Below are 26,933 nucleotides of genomic sequence, written 5' to 3'. Positions count from 1 at the left end.
GCAGTAATAATTAAATTCAGTTATCTCTGATATTTAGCTGACTTTTGATCATATAAACAACATAATTTCATACATTTAAAAATATTTGTTATGAAAGGTAATTTGTCAAGGCACAAGGATAGAACCTATTTTATTTGAAAGTTTATTAATATAACTTAGAACTTTCAAGTACTTTTTTTTTCTGCTGGTTTGTAAGTCTACATTTGTCCTCTTGCACTGGGCCATGTATATGCTAGGGGAAGTTTCACAAAGTACTGTATAATGAATATATTTTTGTTTATTGGTTGATATAAGAACTTCATGGGAAATAAACATTTTTTTCATGGTTAGAATTCATTTTAAAAAACAATGCTTTAATTTGATGAAAATCTTTTTCTAGCAATTTTTTTTAAGTTTATTTATTTATTTTGAGAGACAGAGTATGTGTGAGCACAGCAGAGAGAGAGGGAAAGAGAGAGAATTCCAAGCAGCTCGGCACTGTCAACACGGGGCTTGGAGCTGGATGCAGGGCTCAAACTCAATAACTGTGAGATCTTGACCTGTGCCAAAATCAAGAGTCAGATGTTTAGCTGACTGAGCCACCCAGGCACCCCTTCAAGCAGTTTTAAATGAAACTTTCTGGTGATTTCTTTCCCTCTAGAATGATTCTCATATTTTAAAATAGCATTTGATAATGTATCAGTTGGCTTCTTTTCTCCTTTCTGAAAAGCTCAGATATTAAATCAGATGCCCCTACGGGAGGCATCTTGAGGTGGGTGGTGTGATGGGGGGAGGCAGAGCCCTCCGAACCAGTCAAGAGCATCTTGCTAGGCTCAGTCTGGTGTGGGGTCAGAGCCTCAGTGGGAGGAGGAAGCAGTCTACTTTGTGGGGAGTGCAGGGTGGGGTGTTAGAGCCAAGCTGGGTAAGGAGGGCATTCACATGGTAGGGCACCCAGAGCAGAGTGTCAGAGCCCAAGCTGGGTGGAAGGGTGCCCGTGTGGAGTGCAGCCTGGCCATGAGGTTTCAAAGCCTGAGCAGAATAAAGACGTCGTCTATATAGGGAACACCTGGCAGCAATAATGGGAAATGGATTACAAACTGGGGGATTAATCAAAAAGATGAAGATATCAAGAAAAATGGAGTCAGGATTTTCACTATGTAGTGGAAAGGGAGAAAACTGGGATGAACACTGTGGTGTTAGGTTGGAATTGGCTGTATTGGTGTGAACTCATGATTTCAATAAATATAATACTTTAAATTAATAAAATAAATAAAGAGATGGGTATAGATGTGCATGTGTATGCACGATGGCCTTGCAGTAGCACCCCCTTTCCACCTCAGTAGCAATGAGCTCACTTTCCATCCAGGTTTCTAAATATCATTTTCTACTAAATAAGTATCAGGGTTTTCCAGAGATGACTGATTCCAGGGCTCAGTGAAAATTTTTGGGGCATCCTATTGGGCCAGAGAGTAAATCGTTCTCAGAATGAAGGCCCATATCAAAAGGATATATGCACAGCACAGGAAACCATCAACAAAATGAAAAGGAAACCTACCGAGCAGCTAATACCCAAAATAAAGAATGCATAAAAATCAATAGAAAAAACCAATTTGATTTAAAAAAGGTGGGGAGAGGAGATCCAAATATACATTTTTCCCAAAGAAGACATACAGATGGCCAATGTATAATGTACCTATACCTGTTGCTCAACATCATTAACCATGAGGGAAGTGCGAATCAAAACCACAATGAGATATCACCTCACAACTGTTAGAATGGCTACTATCAAGGAGACAGGAAATAAGTGTTAGTGAGAGTATGGAGAATAGGAAACTCTTGTACACAGTTGGTGGAAATGTAAATTGGTGCAGCCACTATGGAAAACAATATGAAGTTTCTTCGAAAAAATTAAGAATAAAACTACCATATGATCCAGCAATTCCATTTCTGGGCATTTGAAGAAAATGAGAACACTAACTTGAAAAGGTATAGTCACCCCCAAGCTCATGGCAGCATTATTTCCAGTAATTAAGATACAGAAGCAACCTAAGTGTCCATCTACGGACGAATGGATAAAGAAAATGTGTTGTAGCCTGGTGCCCTCCTGCTGCTCCTGCTGGGCACTGCAGATGGCCAGGGCTCCACCCACAGTCTGACCTCTGCTTCAACACCCTGTCAGGTGGTTTGAAGCTTTTTGTTAAGAGAACAGAAATGCTTCTGCCTCTTTTCAGGAACTGGAGGATAAGAAAGAGTTATCAGAGGGATCAGAAGATGAAGAATTGCAGTTAGAAGAGTTTCCCTGTTGAAAACACTTGATCCCAAAGACTGGAAGATAAAGCAATGATTTTAAAACATCACCCAGACAAATGGAAAGCAGCTGGTGAACCAATAAAGAAGGAGATAACAACTACTTCACTTGCATAACTAAGGCTTACGAAATGTTATCTGATCTGGTGGAAAGACAAGCATTCAACAATGTAGATCCTACTTTTGATAACTCGATTCCTTCTAAAAGTGAAGCAAAGGACATTTTCTTTGAAGTGTTTCCCCCAGTGTTTCAAAGGAATTCCAGATGATTGAGTAAAAAGAAAAATGTCCCTAACCTTGGGTTATGAATTCATCATTTGAAGATATTGATGAATTTTGTTCTTTCTGGTATAATTTTGATTCTTTGAGAGAATTTTCTTATTTAGATGAAGAAGAAAAAGAAAAAGCAGAATGTTGTGATGAGAGGAGATGGATTGAAAAGCAGTAGAGAGCAACGGGGCACAAAGAAAAAAAGGAGAAATGAACAAAGTAAGAACATTAATTGACAATGCACATAGCTGTGGTCCAGTGATTAAGAAGTTTAAGGAAGAAGAAAAACTGTGAAAGGAGCAGAAAAGAGAGCCAAAGCAGAAGCACAATGGAAGGGGCGAGAAGCTAAAGAAACACAAAGACAAGCCGAACTAGAAGCTTCTTGGTTAGTGAAAGAGAAAGAGGAGGAGGAAGTTAGACAATAAGCATTATTGGCTAAGAAGGAAAAACTATTCAGAAAAAAGCCATTAAAAAGGAAAGGAAAAACTTTGAAACACATAAGACCTGGAATCATTTTTTTTTTTTTGAGAGCATTAGCAGGGGAGAGGGGCAGAGGGGCAGAGGGGGAGAGAGAGAGAGACAGAGAGAGAGAGAGAGAGAGAGAGAGAGAATCTTAAGTAGGTTCCATGCTCAGTGCAGAGCCAGATTCGGGGCTCGATCCCAGGACCCTGGGATCATGACCTGAGTCAAAATCAAGAGTTGGACACTCAACCGACTGAGCTACCCAGGTGCCCCTGGAATCACTTTTCTGACAATGAGGCAGAGCAGGTTAAAGTGATGGAAGAAGTGGAAAAATGTTGTGATTGACTTGAACTAGCAAGCTTACTGTGTTTGAAACACCAACATCACCTACGAAAGAAGTAGCAAAATCTGCTCTGTAAAAAAGAGAAGAAATAAATGAGCACATTAGAAAAGAGAGGAATCTGAAGCTCTCATGTGATAGCATCTAAGAATGCAGACAAATCAACTGACAAAGTGGAAATGGCAGTAAAAATTAGGCAGAAGATGATTTGCAATTACTACTTAATTGAACCTCTTTCCTGTGGAACAAAGTGAGGATGGGAAGTTATTGCTAATTACATGAACATACCTTCTTCTGGAGTCAAGAGAACTGCCAAAGATGTTATTGGTAGAGCAGAGTCTTCAAGAACTTGATCCTCATAAAAAAAGATGACATAAACAAAAAGGATTTTGATAAAATTTAAAAAGAGCATGGAATGGTGTCCCAAGCAACACCTTCAGAACAATTTGAAGGTCCACGAACAGATTTCACCCCTTGGACAACAGAACAGAAGCTTTTGGAACAAGCTTTGAAAACACACCCATTAAATACACCTGAGAGATTGGAAAAACTACCAGAAGCAGGGCCTGGCAGGACAAAGAAGGACTGCTTGAAATGATAGAAGGAATTTGTTGGGATTGTAAAAACAGAGAAAGCTGTTCAAATGCAAGTGCTGAATGCAAGTAGACCCAAGAAATGGCTCACGACAATTTTTGTTGTATGTGCATTTTTAAAATAAAACTGAAAATACTGTACAAAAAGAAAATGTGTATATAAAAAATTCTTTTTTGATGTTTATTTATTTTTGAGAGAGAGGCAGAGTGTGAGCGAGGGAGGGGCAGAGAGAGAGAGAGAGGAAGGCACAGAATCTGAAGCAGGCTTCAAGCTCTGAGCTGTCAGCACAGAGTCCGACTTGGGGCTCGAAGTCACAAACTGTGAGATCATGGCCTGAGCTGAAGGAGGACACTTAACCCACTGAGCCGCCCAGGCACCCAGCCACCCAGGTGCCCCTGTGTGTGTGTGTGTGTGTGTGTGTATACACACACACACAATTTATTCAGTTGTAAAAAAATGAAGTTTTGCCATTTGTGACAACATAACTGGACTTGAGGGCATTATGCTAAGTGAAATAAGTCAGACAGAGAAATACAAATACCACATGATCTCAATTATATGTGGAATCTAAAAAACTCCAAAATCAAATAAAAAACCAAGCTCACAGATACAGAGAAGAGATTGGTGACTGTCAGAGGTGAGAGGTGGGGATAGGTGAAGTGGGTGAAGGAGGTCAAAAAGTACAAAAGGTACCAACTTCTGGTTATAAAATAAACAAGTCATAGGGATGTAATGTACAGCATGGTGACTATAATTAATAATAATTTGAAGGTTGCTAAGAGTAGATCTTAAAAGTTCTCATCACACACACAATTTTTTTTTATAACTATGTATGATGCTGGATGTTAACTAAACTTATTGTGGTGATTATTTCACAATGTGTATGAATATCAAATCAGTGTATTGTACACCTACAATTAACATAATGCTACGTGTTAATTATACCTCAATAAAAAATAAATAAAAAGTAATACAACAACAAAAGCACAAAGAAGCCAGCTTGAAGGAAATCTTACTGATCAATTTGAGCAGCAAAAAGATATTATCTAGGGGCGCCTGGGTGGCTCAGTCGGTTGGGCGTCCGACTTCAGCTCAGGTCACGATCTCACGGTCAGTGAGTTCGAGGTCCGTGAGTTCGAGCCCCGCGTCGGGCTCTGGGCTGATGGCTCAGAGCCTGGAGCCTGCTTCCGATTCTGTGTCTCCCTCTCTCTATGCCCCTCCCCTGTTCATGCTCTGTCTCTCTCTGTCTCAAAAATAAATAAACGTTAAAAAAAAAGATATTATCTAAGAGATGGTAACTCATTGAATATAATAGGAAGTCATAAGTTCATGCTAATATAAATTAATAAATGATGATTTGATGAAGAATGGAATATTCACATTATTTTAAAGTGTCTCTACATAAAATATTTATTAATTATAAAGAGAAGAGTAAGTTTGCAGTGGAGAATCTTGGCAGACACCATCTAAATCAAATAGTTAAAGCTGACATTCTCTATAAAGGAACAAATCAAAATCTGCACCACCTGGGAATGCAATGAGATCTCAGCATTGTTTCTGCAATATTCCCACCAAAGATGCATAACCTGAATTTAATCAGGAGAAAACATCAGACAACTCTAAATTGAGAGACATTCTATAAAATAACTGGCCTGTCATTTTCAAATGTCTCAGGGCCATGAAAGACAAGGAAAGACAGAACTGTTCTAGTCTGAAGGAGACTAGAAACAGAACATCTGAATGCAACGTGTGATTGTGAACTAGATCTATAAAAGACAGTAATGGGACAATTGGGGTCTGCAGATTAAACTGGAGTGTAGTGTCAGTGTTAACTTTGTGGTTGTAATGGTTGCATTGCAGAGTGTGGGAGGATGTTATTTGCAGGAAATACACACTAAAGCACTTACAGGGTGATGGGGCATCAGGCTGGCGATTTATTCTCAAATGCCTCAGAAGAAAAGGTCTTTGAATTCCACTTAACTTTTCTGTAAGTTTGGGATTATTCCAAGACAAAAAAAATATGCTAAATCTAAAAAATTGAAAATAATCCTTTCGAATTATAATTTTTAATTTACAAATTATAATTCTGAACATGAATAGAAAATCACAAATCAGTTTTGGCCAACTAACCTGAAGCCACTTTAAGAGCACAGTTTATGTAAGACATCCCCATTGTTCTAGTGAAATGGGAGATAAAACGCAAGAAATGTTGTGCCTTGTAAGTGATATATAAGCACAAAATCCCATATAGCAAGGGGAGAAGCCTACATCCATATGAATACTGAGTACTCAGTACCGAGGTCTGAAGTAGACTGCTGAGCACAGAGTAGATTTCTTACACCATTAGAGCAGAAAAAAGCATGTGTTCTGCCTACTAAGACAGAACATCACAAATGGTTGGATTGTTAATTAATTGATTGATTGATTGATTGATTGGTTCATCCTGGCTCTGCCATTTACTAGCTGTTAGACCTAGACAAGTCACTTAATCTTCCTATGTCTCAATTTCCTCATATGTTTAAGGATAATTACAGTGCCTACTTCATAGGTACTCACAGGGTGAACTTTAAATGAATTAGTATATGTACAGTGCATAGAATACTGCCTGGCATGAAATAATGCTACCTGAAAGTATTAGCTGTTGTTGTCATTGTTATTAACTCATTCATCAACAGTACAATCTGCATTTTTCACTGTTAATGATGGTAATGTCATGGTATGTCACTCCCTACAGGAAAGTGACAGAAACTTTCCCTGCTGTGGAAATTTCTTATACCAGCCCCAACCCCCTCCCCTGCACCCCCACCCAGACTGTGTCCCTCTGGACCCTTCTTAATGGCAGAGTGTCAGTAGCCACCATGGCCTGACCTCAGCCTAGAACCCCACTGGCTGAGCTGGGAGCCCTTAGCCAGCATATCTAGAACATATTTTATATTTTCTGGCAAATGGTTCATTGTTTTCCTTCATGTGACTCTGCCTTTAGGATGTTTGCCTCTTTACCTCCTTGTAGAACTAATCAAACTGTCTAGAACTACTGACCAAACTCCACCTCCTCTGTGTCCCGCAAAGCTCCCCTGTTCACCTCGGTCCATTCTGAAGTCAACACAGAATCTTCAATACATTTGAAACTGATATACTGTTGCATTTTTATTTGATATTTTATGTTTTCAATAACTATTCAGTGCTTAAGCCCCAAAATTCTATGATTATGAGCATATGATTATGAGCCTTGACAGAGGAGGGCTTCCATAATTTTTTTAAGGATCATGTGTAAAATTTTAAGCTTTTATTATTGTTATCAGTCAGTAGTGAGACTTCAGTTCTTGTTTGCTTGCATCTATTTGTGGGACTCATTTAGGCAACTAACTCCCTTATGGTCTGTGAGTCATTTATTTATGCATTTTACTGCTGTGTCACTGTGACGAGCAGATGGCAGTAGAAACCTCTGGACTTGATTTAAGGACTTGAATTTCCCTTGCATTTATGGATTGCCACTTTTAATGCTGCCATCCCCTTCAAAGTTGCTTGCTGGAGAGCATCTGAGAATGTACAGTAAACACACCTGTGTGTGCTTTACCTCGTCTAGCACAGATGCCTAAATGTGGGCCCCAGTGGAGAGAATAGGAATTTCAGAGTCAGTCGACTACAGCTGCATTTAACACTTGGCTCTTCAAGAAGGTAGTTCATAATAGCTGATGAGTTTGGGCAAATTTCTTCATCAAAGAATAGTGAGTGACATTGACTGTTGACTCCCCAGAAGGCCACCAGAAAAACAAAAGAAAACAAAACAAAACCTATTGATCAAACAAGTCTATTTGTATTGGATTTGCTGTAGAAAGGGGGAGCATCATCTTGACAGAGAGTAATATCTCAGGAGAAGTCAGGGGAGGATACTTATAGGATTTAGATAGGTTGGATAGCTTGTAATGTGGAGAACTAGTTGAGGAGGGGGAGAAACTGTGACATAATAATACTGGATTGGTGGTCCTAATGAGACAAGCATGCAGCTAATGTTGGAATTAACCTATTTTAGTTGGTTCACAGTCTTATTTTCCAGAGGCAAGCAGGTCATTTTTGCTTCTTTTCAGAGGGACAGGAAGGTGTGTCTAGTTCTAGGACTGCTTAACATAGGTTTAGGAAATGTGTTAGTTTTAGTTCTTAGTGATCAAATTATGTTGTTGGATTATCGTATTACAAAGAATACCATATATAAATGAGAGTGGCACTGAGTAAGCGCTCATTATAATGTTTCTTTTCTCTCCTAGCCCAGCCACTCCCCAACCCTTCCACCTCTGTTTATCTATATGGGGACCTCCTCTTCTTGGTAACACCATCTAGATCAGTGGTGTGCCATAGTAATTAATAGTTCTCAAAAAAGTTTATTGATGGATGACTGCATGGCTCAGTCAGTTAAGAATCCGGCTTCGGCTCAGGTCATGATCTTATGGTTTGTGAGTTTGAGCCCCGCATCCAGCTCTCTGCTGCCAGCACAGAGCCTGATTAAGATTCTCTGTCCCCCACCCTCTCCCTGTCCCTTGCTTGTGCACGTGCTTTCTCTCTCAAAAATAAACATTAAAAAAAGTTTATTGAATGAATAAATAAAAGTCAAAAGATAAAACCTTAAAAATCAAAATCAAAGTATTTGCAGAGTTTTAATAATAGTTTAAACTCGTGAAACTGGATTTCTTCCAAGCATAATTAATTTATTTATTGCCTTCCTAAATGCAAATTTCTCATTAACTCATTAAAGTTCTGGAAACCTAAAAAGCTAAGGGAAAGCACTTAGATTTTGATTCCAAATATTTAGTTAAATTATTCAACTTCATTAGCTCTCATAGGGAATAGTTATCCAAATTAGTTAAGAGTCATTATCTAAAGATGTTCTAAAGATGCTACAACATCAGAATAAAGTGAGAGGACTGAATATTAGGTTCCTTTTAGCATCTTTTTCGTTTTTGAACTGGTAGGCTTTGTTTTTGATCACTTTCATTAGGAAACAATTTCAGTTACTTCTGAATCAGTTTGCATCTACTTTTATTGATAAAGTACAATAAATTGTATAATTGTAAAGGTCTTACATCCCATAATGTTCCATTTTCCCACAGCAGTTGCCTGATTTCTCTGTTTCTGTCGTCTTCTTCTTCTTCTTCTCTCTCTCTCTCTCTCTCTCTCTCTCTCACACACACACACACACACACACACACACACACACACACGGAGGATCCCAGACATCAGATGGGAATGACATTATATCAGCAGTTCCCTGATCACTAGAGCCTCTCAGAACTTTTAAAGGTACATGTATCAGAATACTTTCTCTCCTCACCACCCCCTAGGAGATTCTGACTCAGTTAAGTCTAAGCTGAGCACTTAGGAATCTATTCTTTTATTTTATATTTTTTAATAATTTTTTTAACGTTTTATTTATTTTTGAGACAGAGAGAGACAGAGCATGAACGGGGGAGGGGCAGAGAGAGGGGGAGACACAGAATCAGAAGCAGGCTCCAGGCTCTGAGCTGTCAGCACAGAGCCCGATGCGGGGCTCAAACTCACGGACCGCGATATCTTGACCTGAGCTGAAGTCGGACGTTTAACCGACTGAGCCACCCAGGCGCCCCAGGAATCTATTCTTTTAAAAAGCATCTCAGGAGATTCTGGGGATCAAACAAGGTTTGAGAATCAACCCCTGAGCAATATGGCCTTAAGAGCATTCACAACTCCTGTTTTCAGAGGATCCCTGCATTCTCTGACAGTCATTCACGCACATCGGGTGCAATTGCTTGGATGTCTGCCTTTTCTGCCACCATTCTGGTTTCAGTGGACGCAAGCAGGGCACATCTGGTTACAGGCATGCTTCATTAGCTGCAAGGTTAACACAACTGTGACTTTTTTTTTCTTTTGGAGGGCCATCAAAAGGACAAGATGAACAGGAAAAGGAAATTGAATATAGTAAAATTCTATTCTTCTTTTAAGAAACTGGAGCCCCCTTTATTCCTTTGTGTGCACAAGGTATATCAGCTGACAATGGATCATGAAAACCTCAGGAAGAAATGTCTGAGTTTCTATAGAATTTAAAGCCCAGACTGATCTATTTTAGTTTTGAGGCAGGTGCTAATTCTTGTGGCTAAGGCAGGCCTCTCTCACTCTTTCATGTGGTGTTGGACTAATAATAGCTACCATTTATTGGCAGCTGCTATGTTCTGAGAACAAGTTCAGCACTTTCACTACTTTGTTTCATTTAATCTTAACAGCAACACTGTCTTCCTCATATTACAGAAGAAGAAACTGAGGCTGGGAAAGATCAAATAACTTTCCCATGGTTAGAAACCATGTAAATCGCACAGCCAGCTGGACACCCAGGTTTTTTAGCTCCAAACCTGTATCCGGAAAGTATTACAGGATAGCGATTACAACTGTGGGCTTTGATCCCTCCTGCCTGGGTTCAGCCTCAGCTGTGTAACCTTGGGCAACTTGTGGAACCCCTCTGTGCCTCAGTTTCCTCATCTGAAAATGAGGTTCTTAACCCATTAAATGGGCAAAAGATCTTGGCAGATGGCAAATAACCTTATAAAAAGACACTCAACATCGTATGTCATTAGGGAATTGCAAATGAAAACAACAACGGCATACCATCACGCACATATTAGAATCTCTGTGATATCTACCTCCCACTTCTTTTCCAGTATGCAACTTGGACTATACTGCAATGAATTTCAGCTGTTTGATATCCCAGTGATTGTAGGTTCTTAGCCCTACAGTTGACTTTGAATTTGAAATGTATCCTTTCTGGTCTATCAAACTTCATTGAGTTTATCTATAACCAAACTTCACAGTCTGATATGAATTCTAGATTTCAAATAACCTTTAATCTCTTAGGGGACAGAATTACAAATATTCCACTAAAGTTAATTACTTTTTCTAGAATGGTATACATATATGTGTGTGTATGTGTGTACCTGTGCATGTGTGTGTGTATTAAAGATAGGTATTGTTTTATGTTCCTATGAATTCTACAGATATTTAATTAAAATATGTAGACACTGAATATCCTCAAAACAGAATCACTTTTTAAAAAAAATTTTTTTTTCAACGTTTATTTATTTTTGGGACAGAGAGAGACAGAGCGAGACAGAGCATGAACGGGGGAGGGGCAGAGAGAGAGGGAGACACAGAATCGGAAACAGGCTCCAGGCTCTGAGCCATCAGCCCAGAGCCCGACGCAAGGCTCGAACTCCCGGACCGCGAGATCGTGACCTGGCTGAAGTCGGATGCTTAACTGACTGCGCCACCCAGGCGCCCGAAAACAGAATCACTTTTTTATGAGTGCTTAAAAGATTGAAATGTTTACATATAGATCTTCTGGAGAAAGGACAAAGACACGGTTTTAACAACAGAAAAAGAATCTATTGCTTTGCATTTTTAGATATGATAATTATGATAATGTTAGCGCATGAAAATTAATGCATGAAAGCTATTTCAAACTAAAAAAATCTAGGGGAAATGTATGTATAAAATATGATATTATCAGTGATTATTCTAATAATACGCTGAAAACACATGTGTACTTCTTACAAGTAAACTCTAAATCATAGTTTTTCACTGGTGCTCTTGATTTATGGATCCTTGGAGTTCTCAAACATGAATCTTAATCTTTCAAGGTGGCCTAGAGGATGCATTTGGCTTATCAATGTTGATGGTGTGGAAAATTCTCAAAGGGGAGAACCCTGCCTCTCTGGATAGTTTATCAATAGGCCAGTGAATGTTTGACCCTTTTATTGAGTCAGTCTATTGTGTTGATTAGTCCAGCTTCACAGGGAACCAAAAGGCTTATGAGACAGTGTTAATAAAATACTTTTATTCCTTAGAAGAGAGGCACTTCACAAAAATGAAATGTATACATCTTAAACAATTTAAAATTTTCTGGAATACCAGAAGTTTACTTTACCTTGAGTATGTTGCTATATATAATATAAAATAATAATTTTTATGATAAGGGAGGGAGTACTCTGCAGGGCCAGGTATGATGCCATTCTCTAAAATGAGAAAATTACAGGGTGCCTGGGTGGCTAAGTCGGTTAAGCGTCTGACTTTGGCTCAGGTCATGATCTCACGGTTTGTGGGTTCAAGCCCCACATCAGGCTCTGTGCTGACAGCTCGGATCCTGGAGCCTGCTTCAGATTCTGTGTCTCCCTCTCTCTCTGCCCCTCTCCTGCTCATGATCTGTCTCTCAAAAATAAATAAACGTTAAAAAAATTTTTTTAATGAGAAAATTAAGATCCCAGGTAGTCAAGTGACTTTTCGATAGCCAACATGAAATGTCTTTCTGCCTGATCGAACTGCTCTCACTCTACTTCCTATAAAGGTATGAATATCCCCTATCTTCTCTAATTTTTCATTACCATCACCACCTGGTCTCACTGCCTCCAGGCTTAGGCCATTTAATATATTCTCTTCATTGCATCTGAAATGATCTTTCCATAAAATGCATTTCTAATCCTATGACTCCTATCTTTAAAATCCTTTGTGGCTTTCTGTTGCTTTTTGATAGAGTAAACCTTTAACTGGGCCAACAAGGTCTGACATAATCACCTCATTAACACATCTCTACCCACATCTCTCACACTTTTGTATTAAGCTGCACCAACTCTTGTCCTTCTATTTCCCTAGCCTGTAATTCTCCCCACACCAACTGATTCTTAGAAGGGGTAATTCCTTCATGTCTCTACTGAGATCTTTCCTCTCCCCATACCCTATACTCTGTTCTTACTCTCCTGACCCATTCTCCCAATTCTACATTGGAAAAGTTCTGGGACCCCTGATGGTAAAGCACATTCACTCCTTGAGCTTTCTGGGGGGTGTTGGCAAGTAGGGGGCAGGAAGGCCCTTGGAAGGAACAATCCTGCACTGGTTAGGAAATTAACTTGTGTATAAAGTTAGAGTTGCAAGTTAGGCACTCAAAGTATAGCAAGTAAGAAAGGTTAAAAAATGTTACAGTGATCTTTTCTGTCAGGTGATTTTTTTGTTTCAGTATGTTTTTCCTGCAAAAGAAACACAAACCAACTTAATAATTATGGAAGCTTATATCTAATCGTTTGCAGTGTTACTCAAATGTTGTCTGTTAACCCATAGCATTATGATCACCTGACATCAGATTGGAAATGAAGATTGACAAGATCCCCAGCTGATCTAAATGCACAATAAATTTTAACACACTGACAAGCTAAGCATAGGCTCGAAGTTAGACAAGTCTGGGCTCTAGAGTAACATTTTCCAATAGAACTTTCTGTGATGATAGAAATGTTCCATATCTGTACTGCTCAAAATATTAGCTGTTAACCACATGGGTCTATTGAGCACAAGAAATGTGTCTAGTGCCTGAAGAAGGCCCCCTTGAGTATTTATCAAAGTACTGGATTGGCACATATGTATGAGGAAATTATCCAGATTGGGAAAAAACCATCCAAGAAGATTAAACTATAGAATAGGAGAATAGGAGTGCCTGTTCCTACAAACTCAGTGCTTTATACAGTGTGGCAAATATTAAGTGTTTAGCTTTTGTTATCGTTGGTGTTGTTGAATCTTTCTACTCTTAAGAAAGTTACTGTTATTAATCCTCATTTATAGATGAAAACAGAGGCACAGAGAAGTTAAATAACTTGCTTAAGATCATACAGCCAGTATGGGGTAGAGCTGGGTCTCAAATTGGTTCTACTTGACTTCAAAGCTCATATTTTCAACCACAAAGCTGATCTAACTCCAATAGGAGAAGAGATTACATATATTTCTTCTCCTTTGCTCTTCAGTTCTGCACTAGCTCCAGATCGACTGGGTCTTAGTGTAAGCAGATCTTCAAAAAGCGTTTGTGGTTGATAAGAAAGATGATCCTTTCATAAACCATTTCTGGAAAATGCCAATATTCCCTAGGAAGCAGCTCACATATCATTTCTGATTTTCCCCTGCACGGATACTAACATGATTTCTTAAATGCTGACAATATGTGGGAAGGTAATTTGAGACTTTCCCTCTGCTAGAAACTAGAAGTATGAAACAATGACTTGGTGATCTGAACAGCTGCCTGGCCTTTCTCTCCATCCCTTTGTCAATCACAGTTCTGCTCTCTGACCCGGGTTAATTAGTTTATTTTTAATGCCCCCATGTAAAATACTTGTCCCCATTTGAAAATGCTCTGTAATTTGCAACTCGGATTGCCTTCCCAACCCCAACTGAGCACTTGACTGCCTTTTTTCACGTCATTCCCTAACCTCTAGACACAGCTATCTTGCCATGCCAGTCACCTCAGTGACTCTATCATCTCCAAGGCCAAGTAGAAACTCTTTATTTTTGGTTTATGTAACCCATATGTCAGCTGTAGACCTATTACCCACTGACACCTAAATAAAGTCACCTCAATCCTAGGAAAGTCTAGTATTTCTCTCCAAGATTTCTGTGTCTACATCTTTTGCATGAATACTCCTACTGCTGGGCTCAGGTTTTAGTGGGTAGTGCCTCCACAGAAACTCAAATATGTAATTCTGTTTGTTTTTAAGTTCTATACATATTTAAGGAGCTCCCTAGAATTTGACCATAAAATTAGCTGACACAAAGCTAATTTTGGAAAGATTTATACTGCATCAATGCAAATGACTTCAAATTGAACATTAGCCATTCCTTTTTTGAAATGCCTTTTAGCTACTCCAACATTACTGGCCTTTTACCCTACATGGTCTCCAACTACACATCATATCCCTGATTCTTCTCTTACCCTCCCTTTTTAGAAGTTAAAACATATTTTTTTTTTCTTTGCTTTAGGAAGATCACTCTAGCCACTTTCTAAAATATTTACCATGGTGCCCGCTGACATTCACACTCTTTGGTCTGTCATAAGCAGCAGTCCAAGTATTGGCTAAAAAAATTATAGTAACCTCCCTAAGAAAAATTCTGGTGCCAACTGTTAAGATAATACATTTTTCACTTCCATTGACCTAATTTTTGCTCACCTTTCCATCCTCATCTCCCCACTAGTGCAAGTGCTATTTCTGCTGTCAACACATTATGTTTTTCCTCATTTCCATATTTTAAAAAGTTGTCACTGCTTCTGCCTGGAACTCGCTTCCATCCTCCCATAAAAGGAAATATATTTTTTAAAGGGAAAGTCATGCCTCTTGTACAATATAAAATTTGAAAAAAATTAAAGATTTTATTCAGCTCATTAATTAATATAGGAGTTAGTAAGATGCTACAACAGGTTCAAAGGAGAGTCCAGAGAGCAGAAACTTATATGGGCCATACAGGCCATTAGGAATATTGAGAAGAATTTGCTTCATAAACACTAAACTGTTTTATTCACATTGGTGGGGGAAAATCAACTGATGCTCCATCAGAAAAAAATTCATTTCTACATCTCTGGACAAAATTAATTTGCACTTCTGTAAGTTGTCTACAAATTACAGAGTTGTAAGTAGCTCAAAGGTCATGAAAGGCATGAAGACCCCCGTAGAACTGGATATCTTTGGAGGATATGCTAAAAAAGACTTGGTTTTCATTAAAGACATCCTGTAATCCTTTTGGTCCATTTCCAAGGAATTCACAATTTTTCTTTATAGTCTCTTTCTCTCCCTCTACTATCTTCTGCTCCTTTCTTTCCCCATTTGGTTTACCTGTCTCTGGTTCCTTGTGGTCAACTCATTCCTTTCTACATACTCTCAACTCATGTATTTAATAACCTATCTATAGTTTGCTCAGGATATGGATCGTTAGCTTGCTAGACAGTAGTTTTTATTTAAAAAAATTTTTTTTAATGTTTATTTATTTTCGAGACAGAGGGAGACAGAGCACGACTGGGGGATGGGCAGAGAGAGAGAGGGAGACACAGAATCCGAAACAGGCTCCAGGCTCTGAGCTGTCAACACAGAGCCTGACGCGGGGCTCAAACCCACGAACCGTGAGATTGTGACCTGAGCCAAAGTCGGATGCTTAACCAACTGAGCCACCCAGGCGGCCGTAGACAGTGGTTTTTAAAATAATTTATTTCTTGGGGCCCCTGGGTGGCTCTGTTGGTTCAGTGTACGACTTTGGCTTAGGTCATATCTTACAGCTTATGAGTTCGAGCCCCACAGCTGACTCTGTGCTGACAGCTCAGAGCCTGGAGCCTGCTTGAGATTCTGTGTCTCCCTCTCTGCTCCTCTCCCACTCATGCTTTGTCTCTCTGTCTCTGTCTCTCTCTGTATCTGTCTCTCTCTCAAAAATAAATAAACATTTAAAAAAAGTCTTTAAAATAATTTATTTCTTTCTCCTTAGGAAAGAATCAGGAAACCACTGTTTGTGTGCTTGCGCTTCTGGTTACTCTAATGTTTCACTCAGCTGGGTTTGGAGGCTTGAACTACTTGAACTAGCTATAGGGTTTCTTAATATATTTTTTCCGTATCTTAGATTTCACTTTCTTCTTTATGATGTTGGAAGGTTGAGTGCAGTTCAAATATTGTCCTTAACAAAGAACGTAAGAACAAAAGGGACCTTGAGGAATTCCATATTTTCTGTCATTTGTTACATTTTTTATGCATACGTATTCTACAAATGGTGGTCCTCTGCTTTATATATTCTTTCACTTGTTCTAAGAGTAAGGTTTGGCTGCCTGCAGCAGTGTTCACAATTCTCAGAAAATTAAGGGAATTAGTCTCTGGCATTTGGCTCACAGGTTGATACAACTCTTTGGCATTCATCTTTGGTCATTTCTGCATTTATGTCCTGAATGTGAACTATGTGGAGAGCTGTAGTGCTCTGGGTTCTTTATGTTCTTCTTTACTTTCTTCCTTCTTGGGATGATACATAAGAGTACTCTTAGAATTGTATTGGAAAAGTCAATACTTTATAGAGGTAAATTATATTAAGGCTTCTGATAATTCATTCTATATAGTTCTTACTGAAAGATACTTTACTGAGTAACTTATTAGGTGGCCACATAAGGGGCCTGTTGATGCTGAGATGGTATTTTTCAAAAAAGGATGGCCAATGAGTAAACAAAGTGGCATTTGAAGAGCAGAGGTAAGTAGATCCCATGCTGGTGAAGAGAGAAATCTCGTGATAACAAGGTCATATATAATGCAAACAAACCAAAGCTATCCAAACGGTGTCACAATGATTCCCCAGTGACTCACAAGCACCATTGGGAGTTACTCTTCCACTGGATTTTCAATTCTGAATCATGCCTAGTGTTAATTTAAGCACAGAGAGTAAAGTCTTACACTGTTCTCCTGGCTGCTCTGGGTACAGTTGGACAATCATTTATGTGGTTGAGGCTATAAAATCTGCTGCCCACAAAGCTGTAGGGATTGAGGCTCTCTGGCATGGGTCAGCTGGGGAGGAAGGCTCTGCCTGGGGTAGGCACTGTAGTGGGTGGAAAGCCAGCTGTGGTAGGCGGATCCAGCCTTAAGTATGTTGTCATGCAACAATGGGCACCCTCAAGGCCTCTGCCCACCGTTTCTCTTAAGGAACCTCTGTTATAGCTTCCTAGAAAGATTAGTGGGGAGTGGAGATTTTAGCTTCAAAGGTAAACCCCTAGGGTTCATGGCTTTTGTTTTTTCTCTTCTTGTGCAGCATCTTTCTGGTCACAAACCCCTGAACTGCAGGCAATTCAGTTGCACCAACCATTTTTAAACAGTAAAAGGGAATGGCAGGGCATAAAGACATGACTGAAAACAAACAAACAAACAAACAAACAAACAAACAATGGTGTGCCAGACATTGTTCACATTGCTTTACATTATTAATTTGCTCACTCCTCATCACACCTAAGTGAAGCAGATAATGTGTTATATGTTACAGATATATAGATTATATAAAATTATACACATACTGTTCTATATTACTCAGTTAATTTGCTCGCAAAGCAATAATTCATAAAAAAAGGCTCTTCTTGTTTTACACAATTTACAGTTATAGCTTGGTGGGGTTAGGGGGATGTGAGAGAGGGGAGTCCTTGTCTCTGTTCCATTGAATTAATTTCTTCCCTCTAGTCCAAAGTGTCTCCCCCTAACCCACTCCGTCCTTTTTTAATTTCTGAGGGGAAAAATTCCATGTGTGAAGCTCAGCCATTCCTTTTGCAGCTGGCCATCCCCAGAAATATTGATTCAGCATTTGACACCATGATTGAAATCACACTGAACTTTCCAACTTTCATGCTAAACGTCTTGGTCTGCTTCTCTATTTGTTGATCTATCTGTGATCTTCACCAGCAATATAGCCATGGTAGCAGGTCCCTAGCTGGTTTTATGTGTCTCATGGTTAATGAAAATCTTTGGCTGACAGATGGTGATGATAGGAATCTTTTAGAATAGTTTTTGGGTTATTCGAGATACCACTGTTCCTTTCAGAATAATAATAGCTAACACTTACATAGTGCTGACACTGTGCCAGGCCGTATTCTAATTGCTCTATGTATATTATCAAATTTTAATCCTCACAATAACCTATGCAAGCAAAATTAGTTTGACTTATTTCCTTCCTTCTAGCATTTTCTTCTAATTCCAAGTCTCATGTGGATGCAGTAAGTAGTGGGACTTAACATCACATGCTCACACTTGATTACAAGGGAGGCTGGCAAGGCAGGCCCTGGTCTTTGCCTTGGGAGTTGGGAGTCATCATGAAGAAAGTGAACACAATATGGAAATGTGTTTAGAAGATTCCAGGACACCATAAATATAAATAATGCCACTACAGAGACAGAGGAGGAAAATCAGGAATGTGGCATCACAGAAACCAAGGGAAAAGTGTGTTTCAAATGCCACAGAGTGCTCACTTTGGCAGCACTTTAGTAAAGTTGGAACAACACAGAGAGGATTAGCATGGCCTCTATGCAAGGATGACACACAAATTCATGAAGCTTCCATATTTTTAAAACAAACAAGCAAACAAAAACACCAAATGCCACAAAGAGATAGAGTACTACAAAGAGTGAAAAATATTCATTGGCTCTAGTGATGTGGAGGTCACTGGTGACCTTAGGGAGAACTGTTTCAGCAGTGTCGGGAGGGGAAAGAAATGGATTGGACTGAGGAAAGAATAAGATTGGAGGAAATGGAAGTAGTGAGTTTAGGCAATTTGTTAAAGATCAGCAGTGAAGAAGGGGAGAAATCTAGGATAGCAGTTGATAGAGTGGGAAGTGGGATCAGGGATTAAAAAAAAATTCGTATGTGAAGGATTCAGTAGAGAGAAGATGATGAAGATATAGGATAGAAAAGACATAATCAATAATGGTAAGCTTCTGAGAAGGTGGCCAGGGATGGGATTCAGCACTATTTCAAAAGGTGGAATAGATGAGAGAATGGCAGCAATTGTAAACAGGTCTTTGTGGTAGAAATTCAAAGGAACCCCTATGGTAGACTTTGTCTTTTGAGAAGTGGAGGCATTTACCATTGAAATTGGGAGAATGAGGGTGTGTTGGTTGAAGGAAGAAGGTTATAAATGGTGAAGAATAGCAAGCAAGCTGACTCAGGTCGTACAGGGTAACTGCCAGGTCGTGCTGAGGGCTCCGGCAGGGTAGGAAATCATTAAGGTATAGATAGAAATGCGAATCTGGCCTTTTTCACAATTTCCTGCAGCATGGTTTAGCCAGCAAGATGCAGGCACAGAGGGAACAGATGATATATTCATCCAGGGTTGGGTTTATGAAAAGACAGAGGGTAGAGGGGCAGGAGAGTTTAAGATGCTGGTGAGAGAGTTACCAAATGGATAGACCAGATAATCTAAACTAGTAACATGGAAAGTAAACAGCATGGTAGTGGTGGTGGTAGTGTTAACTAATAGGGAGTTCAATGGCCTGAATGTCCTAAAGATACAGAAGATACAGAAGGATGTTTGTGGTGGGTAATGGTCGAATAATCAAACTGGAAAGATAGAAGTTTAGGGTCAAAAGTAGATGTGGTAAGCAGCCTCTAAGAAAGTTCACAATGATCCCTGCCTCTGGGCATTTATACTCTTGTGCAATCCCCTCCCCTTGAGTGTGGGCTTAATTTTTAATAAACAGAGTATGGCACAAATGATGGGGATGGTATGCAACTTCTGAGATTAGGTCACAAAAAGACTGTGGTTTCCATCTTGAGTATCCAGTCTTGTGCTCTCTTACTCCTCATTCTGAGTGTCTGCCATGTTGTGAGCTTCCCTAGAGAAGCACGTGACAAAGACTAAAGGATGCTTCTTGCCAACAGCCAGTGAGGAACTGAATCTTTCCCAAAACCATGTGAGGGGACTTAGAGGCAAATCCTCTGCCAGTTGAACCTTCAGATGAAACTTCAGTCCCAGCTAACAAGCTTGATTGGTCTCATGAGAAGCCTTATACCAAAGGTACCCGGCTAAGATCCCTGGATTCTTGACCCAAGTAAACTGTGAGATAATAAATATTGGTTGTTTTAAGCTTCTAAATTGTGAAGTAATTTGCTATGCAGCAGTAAGTAACTAAGCAGGGTTATCACAGTACTAATTAGATGCTATAATCTTTTGTTAAAGGAAATATAAGAACCTTTTCATAAAAGTCATGTTAGAATTGGATTAGAGTAACATTTTTGTTCCAATACCTAAAGACTGAGAGAGAGAGATATCAGGGAGTGGGGGAAGAACAGAGAGTGAGAGAGACAGTGGATCTGAAGCAGGCTTTGTGCTGACAGCAGAGTCCAATGTGGGGCTTAAACTAACAAACCACAAGATCATGACCTGAGCCCAAGTAAGATGCTTAATTGACTGAGCCACCCAGGTGCCCCAGTTAACACTCTTCCAATTTATCTGTTAATGTCCTCATTATTTTTAGGAGTCAATATTTATTTAAGTTTATTAACACATTTTTACCAGTTTCTCTGTTTGCCATCATATCTTGTACTCCACCTCTCTCTTCAGCTCATTTTCTTTTCTGCTGTGGTATATTCTTAATCATTTCTTTCAGCAAATGTCTATCAGTTTTATCCTTTCTATATCTGAAAATGCCTTGTTTTATCCTTTTTATTTATTTATTTAAAAAAATGTGGTTTTTTGGTTTTTTTTTGTTTTTTTTTTGAGAGAGAGAGCATGCACATGAGAGAGGGAGGGGCAGGGACAGAGGGAGAGAGAATTCCAAGCAGATTCCACTCCCAGCATGGAGCTTGATATGGGGCTTGATCCCACAACCATCAGATCATGACCTGAGCTGAAATCAAGACTCAGACACTTAACCAATGAGCCACCCTGGTGTCCCTATCCTTTTTTAAACGTTAATAGCTCAGATGGATATGAAAATAATTCAAATATATAGAAATACTGAAAGGCTTGTACAGTGAACACTATATACCAACTACTCAGATTCTTTTTTTAAATTTTTTAAATGTTTATTTATTTTTGAGACAATGCGAGAGACAGAGTGCCAGTGGTGGAAGGGCAGAGAGAGAGAGACACAGAATCCGAAGCAGGCTTCAGGCTCTGAGCTGTCAGCACGGAGCCCGACTCGGGGCTCGAACTCACAAACCACGAGATCATGACCTGAGCCAAAGTCAGATGCTCAACCAACTGAGCCACCCAGGTGTCCCTAGATTCTTTATTTGTTAACATTGTGCTGTATTTGTTTTAACTTACATCTATTTATTTATTTTTCCATCTTATTTTTTTTTAATTTTTAAAAAATGTTTATTTATTTTCTAGAGACAGAGAGAGCAAGCAGTGGAGGGGCAGAGAGAGGGAGACACAGAATCCAAAGCAGGCTTCAGGCTCTGAGCTGTCAGGACAGAGTCCGATGTGGGGCTTGAACCCATGAATTGTGAGATCATGACCTGAGCTGAAGTTGGATGCTCAACTGACTGAGCCACTCAGGCACCCTAGTATCCATTTTATTTTTTGATGCACTTCAAAATAAGTCCTAGACATCCATATACCTCATTTTTCAACACTTAGACTGAATATGATTAACTAGGGTTCAGTATCTGTTTAGAGTTCCTTTTTTGAAATAAAATATACACTATGCATAAAACTCAACTGTATCATTTTATGAGTATGACAAATACATGTACTTGTATAACCTATACTCTCTTCAAGATACAGAATAGTGACATCACTCCAGAAAGTTCTATCATGCCCCTTCCCAGGCAATCCCCACTATTCCCCTTGAGAGACAAACACTGTTCTGATTTCTTTTTCACCATAATTTCATCTGCTTGTTCCAGAGTTTTGTATGAGTGAAATCATAAACCATGTTCTCTTTTGTGTAAAACTTTTTCACTTAGCATAATGTTTTTGAGATTCATCCATTTATCTGTAGTTCATTTTGTTTTATTACTGAACATTATTCTATTGCATGAGTATGCATACATAGTATATATTCTGGTGGTGAGGGATACATGCTGTTTTTAGGTTTGAATTCTTATGAATGAACCTGATATAAATAAATCTTTTTGTTGACATGTGTGGAATTCCTGGGTTGGAGGGTAGGTGAATGTTTAGTTTGGTAAGAAACTCAGGCTAGGTGGTCCTCTTTTCATGCCTAGAGCAGCCATGGCTTGTGGTCCCAAGAAGCATCTGAAGCATGTAGTAGATCCAAAGCATTGGATGCTGGATAAACTGACCCATGTGTGTGCCCCTCATCCTCATAAGCTGAGAGAATGTCTTCTTTTCATCATTTTCCTAAGGAACAGACTTAACTATGCCCTAACAGGAGATCAAGTAAATATCTGTATGCGGCGTTTTATTAAGATTGATGGCAAGGTCCAAACTGATATAACGTACCCTGCTGGTTTTATGGATGTCATTGGCATTGACAAGATTGGGGAGAATTTCTTTCTTTCTTTTTTCTTTTTTTATTATGATTTTTTAAATTTTTAAAATTTACATCCAAGTTAGTTAGCAAATAGTGCAATAATGATTTCAGGAGTGGATTCCAGTGATCCATCCCCTATGTATAACACCCAGTGCTTATCCCAACAAGTGTCTTCCTTAATGCCCCTTACCAATTTAGCCCAACCCCCCTCCTGCAACCCCTCCAGCAACCCTCAGTTTGTTCTCTGTATTTAAGTCTTTTATGTTTTGTCCCCCTCCTTGTTTTTATATTATTTTTTGCTTCCATTTCCTTATGTCATCTGTTTTGTATCTTAGATTCCTCATATGAGTAAAGTCATATGATATTTGTCTTTCTCTGACTAACTTCACTTAGCATAATACCCTCTAGTTCCATCCACATAGGTGCAAATGGCAAGATTTCATTCTTTTTGATTGCCGAGTAATACCTCATTGTATATATACCACATCGTTTTTATCCATTCAACCGTCGATGGACATTTGGGCTTTTTCCATACTCTGGCTATTGTTGATAGTGCTGCTATAAACATTGGGGTGTATGTGCCCCTTTGAAACAGCACACCTGTATCCCTTGGATAAATACCTAGTAGTGCAATTGGTGGGTTGTAGCTGTATTTTTATTTTTTTGAGGAACCTCCATATGTTTTCCAGAGTGGGTGCACCAGCTTGCATTCCCACCAGCAGTGCAAAAGAGATCCTCTTTCTCCACATCCTCACCAACATCTGTTGTTTCCTGAGTTGCTAATTTTAGCCATTCTGACTGGTGTGAGGTGGTACCTCATTGTTATTTTAATTTGTATTTCCCCGATGATGAGTGATGTTGAGCATTTTTTCATGTGTTCATTGGCCATCTGGATGTCTTCTTTGGAGAAGTGTCTATTCATGTCTTTTGCCCATTTCTTCACTGGATTATTTGTTTTTTGGGTGTTGAGTTTGATATGTTCTTTATAGATTTTGGACACTAACCCTTTATCTGATATGTGATTTGCAAATATCTTCTCCCATTCTGTTGGTTGCCTTTTAGTTTTGCTGATTGTTTCCTTTGCCGCGCAAAAGCTTTTTATTTTGATGAGGTCCCAATAGTTCATTTTTGCTTTTGTTTCCCTTGCCTTCAGAAATGTGTTGAGTAAGAAGTTTCTGTGGCTGAAGTCAAAGAGATTTTTGCCTGCTTTCTTCTTTGGGATTTTGATGGCTTCCTGTCTTAAGTTTAGTCTCTCATCCATTTTGAGTTTCTTTTTGTGTATGGTTTAAGAAAGTGGTCCAGGTTCATTTTTCTGCATGTTGCTGTCCTGTTTTCCTAGCACCATTTGCTAAAGAGACTATCTTTATTCCATTGGATATTCTTTCCTGCTTTCTCAAAGATTAGTTGGCCATACGTTTGTGGGTCCATTTCTGTGTTCTCTATTCTGTTCCATTGATCTGAGTATCTGTTTTTGTGACAGTAGCATACTGTGTTGATGATTACAGCTTTGTAATACCTCCAGCTTTGTGATGCCTCCAGCTTTGTTTTCTTTTTCAGGATTGCTTTGGCTATTTGGGGTCTTTTCTGGTTCCATACAAATTTTAGGATTGTTTGTTCTAGCTCTGTGAAGAATTCTGATGTTATTTTGATAGGGATTGCAGACTGGGGAGAATTTCTATCTGATCTATGACACCAAGAGTCGCTTTGTTGTTCATCAGATTACACCCAAGGAGGCCAAGTACAAGTTGTACAAAGTGAGAAAGATCTTTGTGGGGACAAAAGGAATCCTTCATCTGGTGACCCATGACGCTCGTACCATCCACTACCCTGATCCCCTCATTAAGGTGAATGACAGCATTCAGATTGATTCAGAAACTGTAAATAGTACTGATTTCATCAAATTTGACACTGGTAATCTTTGTATGGTGACTGGAGGTGCTAACCTAGGAAGAATTGGTGTGATCACCAACAGAGAGAGATACCCTGGTTCTTTTGATGTAGTTCATGTGAAAGATGCCAATAGCAGCAGCTTTGCCACCTGGCTGTCCAATATTTTGTTATTGGCAAAAGCAACAAACCATGAATTTCTCTTCTCTGTGGAAAGGGTATCTGTCTCACCATTGCTGAAGAGAGAGACAAAAGACTGGTGGCCAAACAGGGCAATGGGTAAAATGGTCTTTAGGTGATGTGATTGGAAGTCTTTATGTTTAATGAAAGATAATAAAGCATGATTTAAAAAAGAAACTGTAAGGCTATTTTCCAGAGTGATTTTTATTATTTTACATTCCCACAACAATGTAGGAGAGTTCTGATGGCTCCACATTCTTGTCAACATATTGTGTTGTCAGTCTTTTTAATTTTAGCCATTTTGTTGTTTATATATGGGAATTCATCATGTATTCCATTGTTTCTGACTCTCTTGTTCGTGTTGAGATCTCTAATGGCAGCATCATGTTTTTGTTTCTTTGCAGCTAATCTATTTTTTCCTATGATAGTTTTTAAGACGTTATCTTTTCCTTTTATGTTCTGAAGTTTTACTGCAATATGTCTAGGTCTGGATTTGTTTTCCTTTATGCTGCCTTTTCAGTTTGAGAATTTAATTCTGGAAAATTCAGTTTGGTGTAATTTGTAATTATGTCTGTATGCTCACTGTTGTGGGGAGGTTTTATCAGTTGGACCTTTTTTTTTTTTTAAAAGCTTTTTTAATGTTTATTTATTTTTGAGAGAGACAGAGACAGAATGTGAGTGGGTTAGGGGCAGAGAGAGAGGGAGACACAGAATCCGAAGCAGGCTCCAGGCCCCGAGCTGTCAGCACAGAGCCCGACGCGGGGCTTGAACTCAAGAGCTGTGAGATCATGACCTGAGCTGAAGTCGGACACTCAACCGACTGAGCCACCCAGGCGCCCCTATCAGTTGGACCTTAAGGTGTACTGGTTGGTATAGGTTTTTCCTATGGGAGCAGTTTCCCATTGGTTTCTTATGGGACTATGTGAGATTTCTATGTAAATTTCTTGGCACAGACTTGCTACACTGTGAGGGCACTTGGGAGAATTCCATCCCATATATGTGAATGCTTTGTCTAGGGGTTCTGATTTCTGAACATCAGCTGTTTCCACCTATGTTCTGGGCAAGCTGAGAACTAGGGCTGGTAGGTCCTAATTTTCTAAGCTCCTGGTTCCATCAAAAATCCAGTTCCAGTTTCCCCACTGTCCACAGAGACTGTGTCCTCAGCTTATATCTTCACACAAATACTAAAACTGCAGCCCCACAGGTGCATTTCTCTTTGGGTTACGAGTCCTGCCCCCCACCCCCTGCCATTAGATTCCTACTAACTGCTATGGATTCCTTCCTATTCTTGACATCTGAAATTTCCCCCTTTTTACTTTTGAGATTGAAAATATATTAAAGATATGTTTAAAAACATTTTTTTCCCCTGGAATATCTTTGTTTTGTGTAGAAAGGCAGTACTCACTACTCCTTAGCTCAATCTGTCATCTTGATTGTAAGTTTCTACTTAGTCTTTAAACCCATTGCAATTTGGTTTCTTCCCCACTATTCCATTGAAAATGTATCTACTAAGGTCTCAAATGACCCACTAATCATTAGATCCAGCGGACATTTTCCAGTGTTTACAGCAAATAGCATAAGATGGTATTCTTCACTTCTCCCACTTAAGACTTTCTCCCTCTGGGCTTCTATAAAGCTGCTTCTCACAGTTGTCCCTGCTTCCAAATTTGCCCTTTTCTGCCTCCTTTGAAGGCTATAAATTGTTGATTTTCAGTATCTGGCTCTACACACACGTGTCTCTTGGGCTCTTTACCTGTGGGTATCCACCTGCCTCCTCAATATTTTTTGCATTGTCCCACAAGCACCTCAACTTTTCCAAGACTAAATAAAAATTCCCCTAAATCTATTTTAAGAAATAAAGAAGAGTAGAGTGTTATTTCTATTGATCATGGCCTTCAAAGGAGAAAGTTTACATGAATGTGGAAGAGTAGTGGTTTGGATATTGTAGTAAGGAATTAGACGAATTCTCGCCACAGCTTCTGGTTTCTAGGTACACAGACCAGGGAAGATGAATACTTTTCTCCAAAGAAGGGGGATCTGTGGGATTTCAAGACCTTAGAGGAAAGCCAGCTCTCAGTTAAGAGGAGATGGGAAAGTCGTCAGTGATGAGATCAAGTTGAACTATGGTTCATTGGCAAAGAAAGCAAG

The 26,933-nt window shown here is 39.3% G+C and overlaps 1 non-coding gene and 2 pseudogenes across 1 annotated transcript; all 3 read left to right on the top strand.

Annotated features, from left to right (window-relative positions):
- The first annotated feature begins 2,212 nt into the window (after nt 1-2,212).
- Nucleotides 2,213-3,061, top strand: LOC106966808 (dnaJ homolog subfamily C member 2-like; annotated as a pseudogene).
- A 15,678-nt stretch (nt 3,062-18,739) lies between these two features.
- Nucleotides 18,740-18,844, top strand: LOC113604010 (U6 spliceosomal RNA). Its single transcript, XR_003425826.1, has one exon. It is a non-coding gene; the product is annotated as a U6 spliceosomal RNA (small nuclear RNA).
- A 3,456-nt stretch (nt 18,845-22,300) lies between these two features.
- Nucleotides 22,301-24,888, top strand: LOC106966826 (40S ribosomal protein S4-like; annotated as a pseudogene).
- The last annotated feature ends 2,045 nt before the right edge of the window (nt 24,889-26,933 follow it).

This window comes from Acinonyx jubatus, chromosome E4 (assembly GCF_027475565.1).
Source record: "Acinonyx jubatus isolate Ajub_Pintada_27869175 chromosome E4, VMU_Ajub_asm_v1.0, whole genome shotgun sequence".
NCBI lineage: Eukaryota > Metazoa > Chordata > Mammalia > Carnivora > Felidae > Acinonyx > Acinonyx jubatus.
The sequence above is the reverse complement of the archived record's forward strand: the minus strand, read 5'-3'. Positions and strand labels throughout refer to the sequence as shown.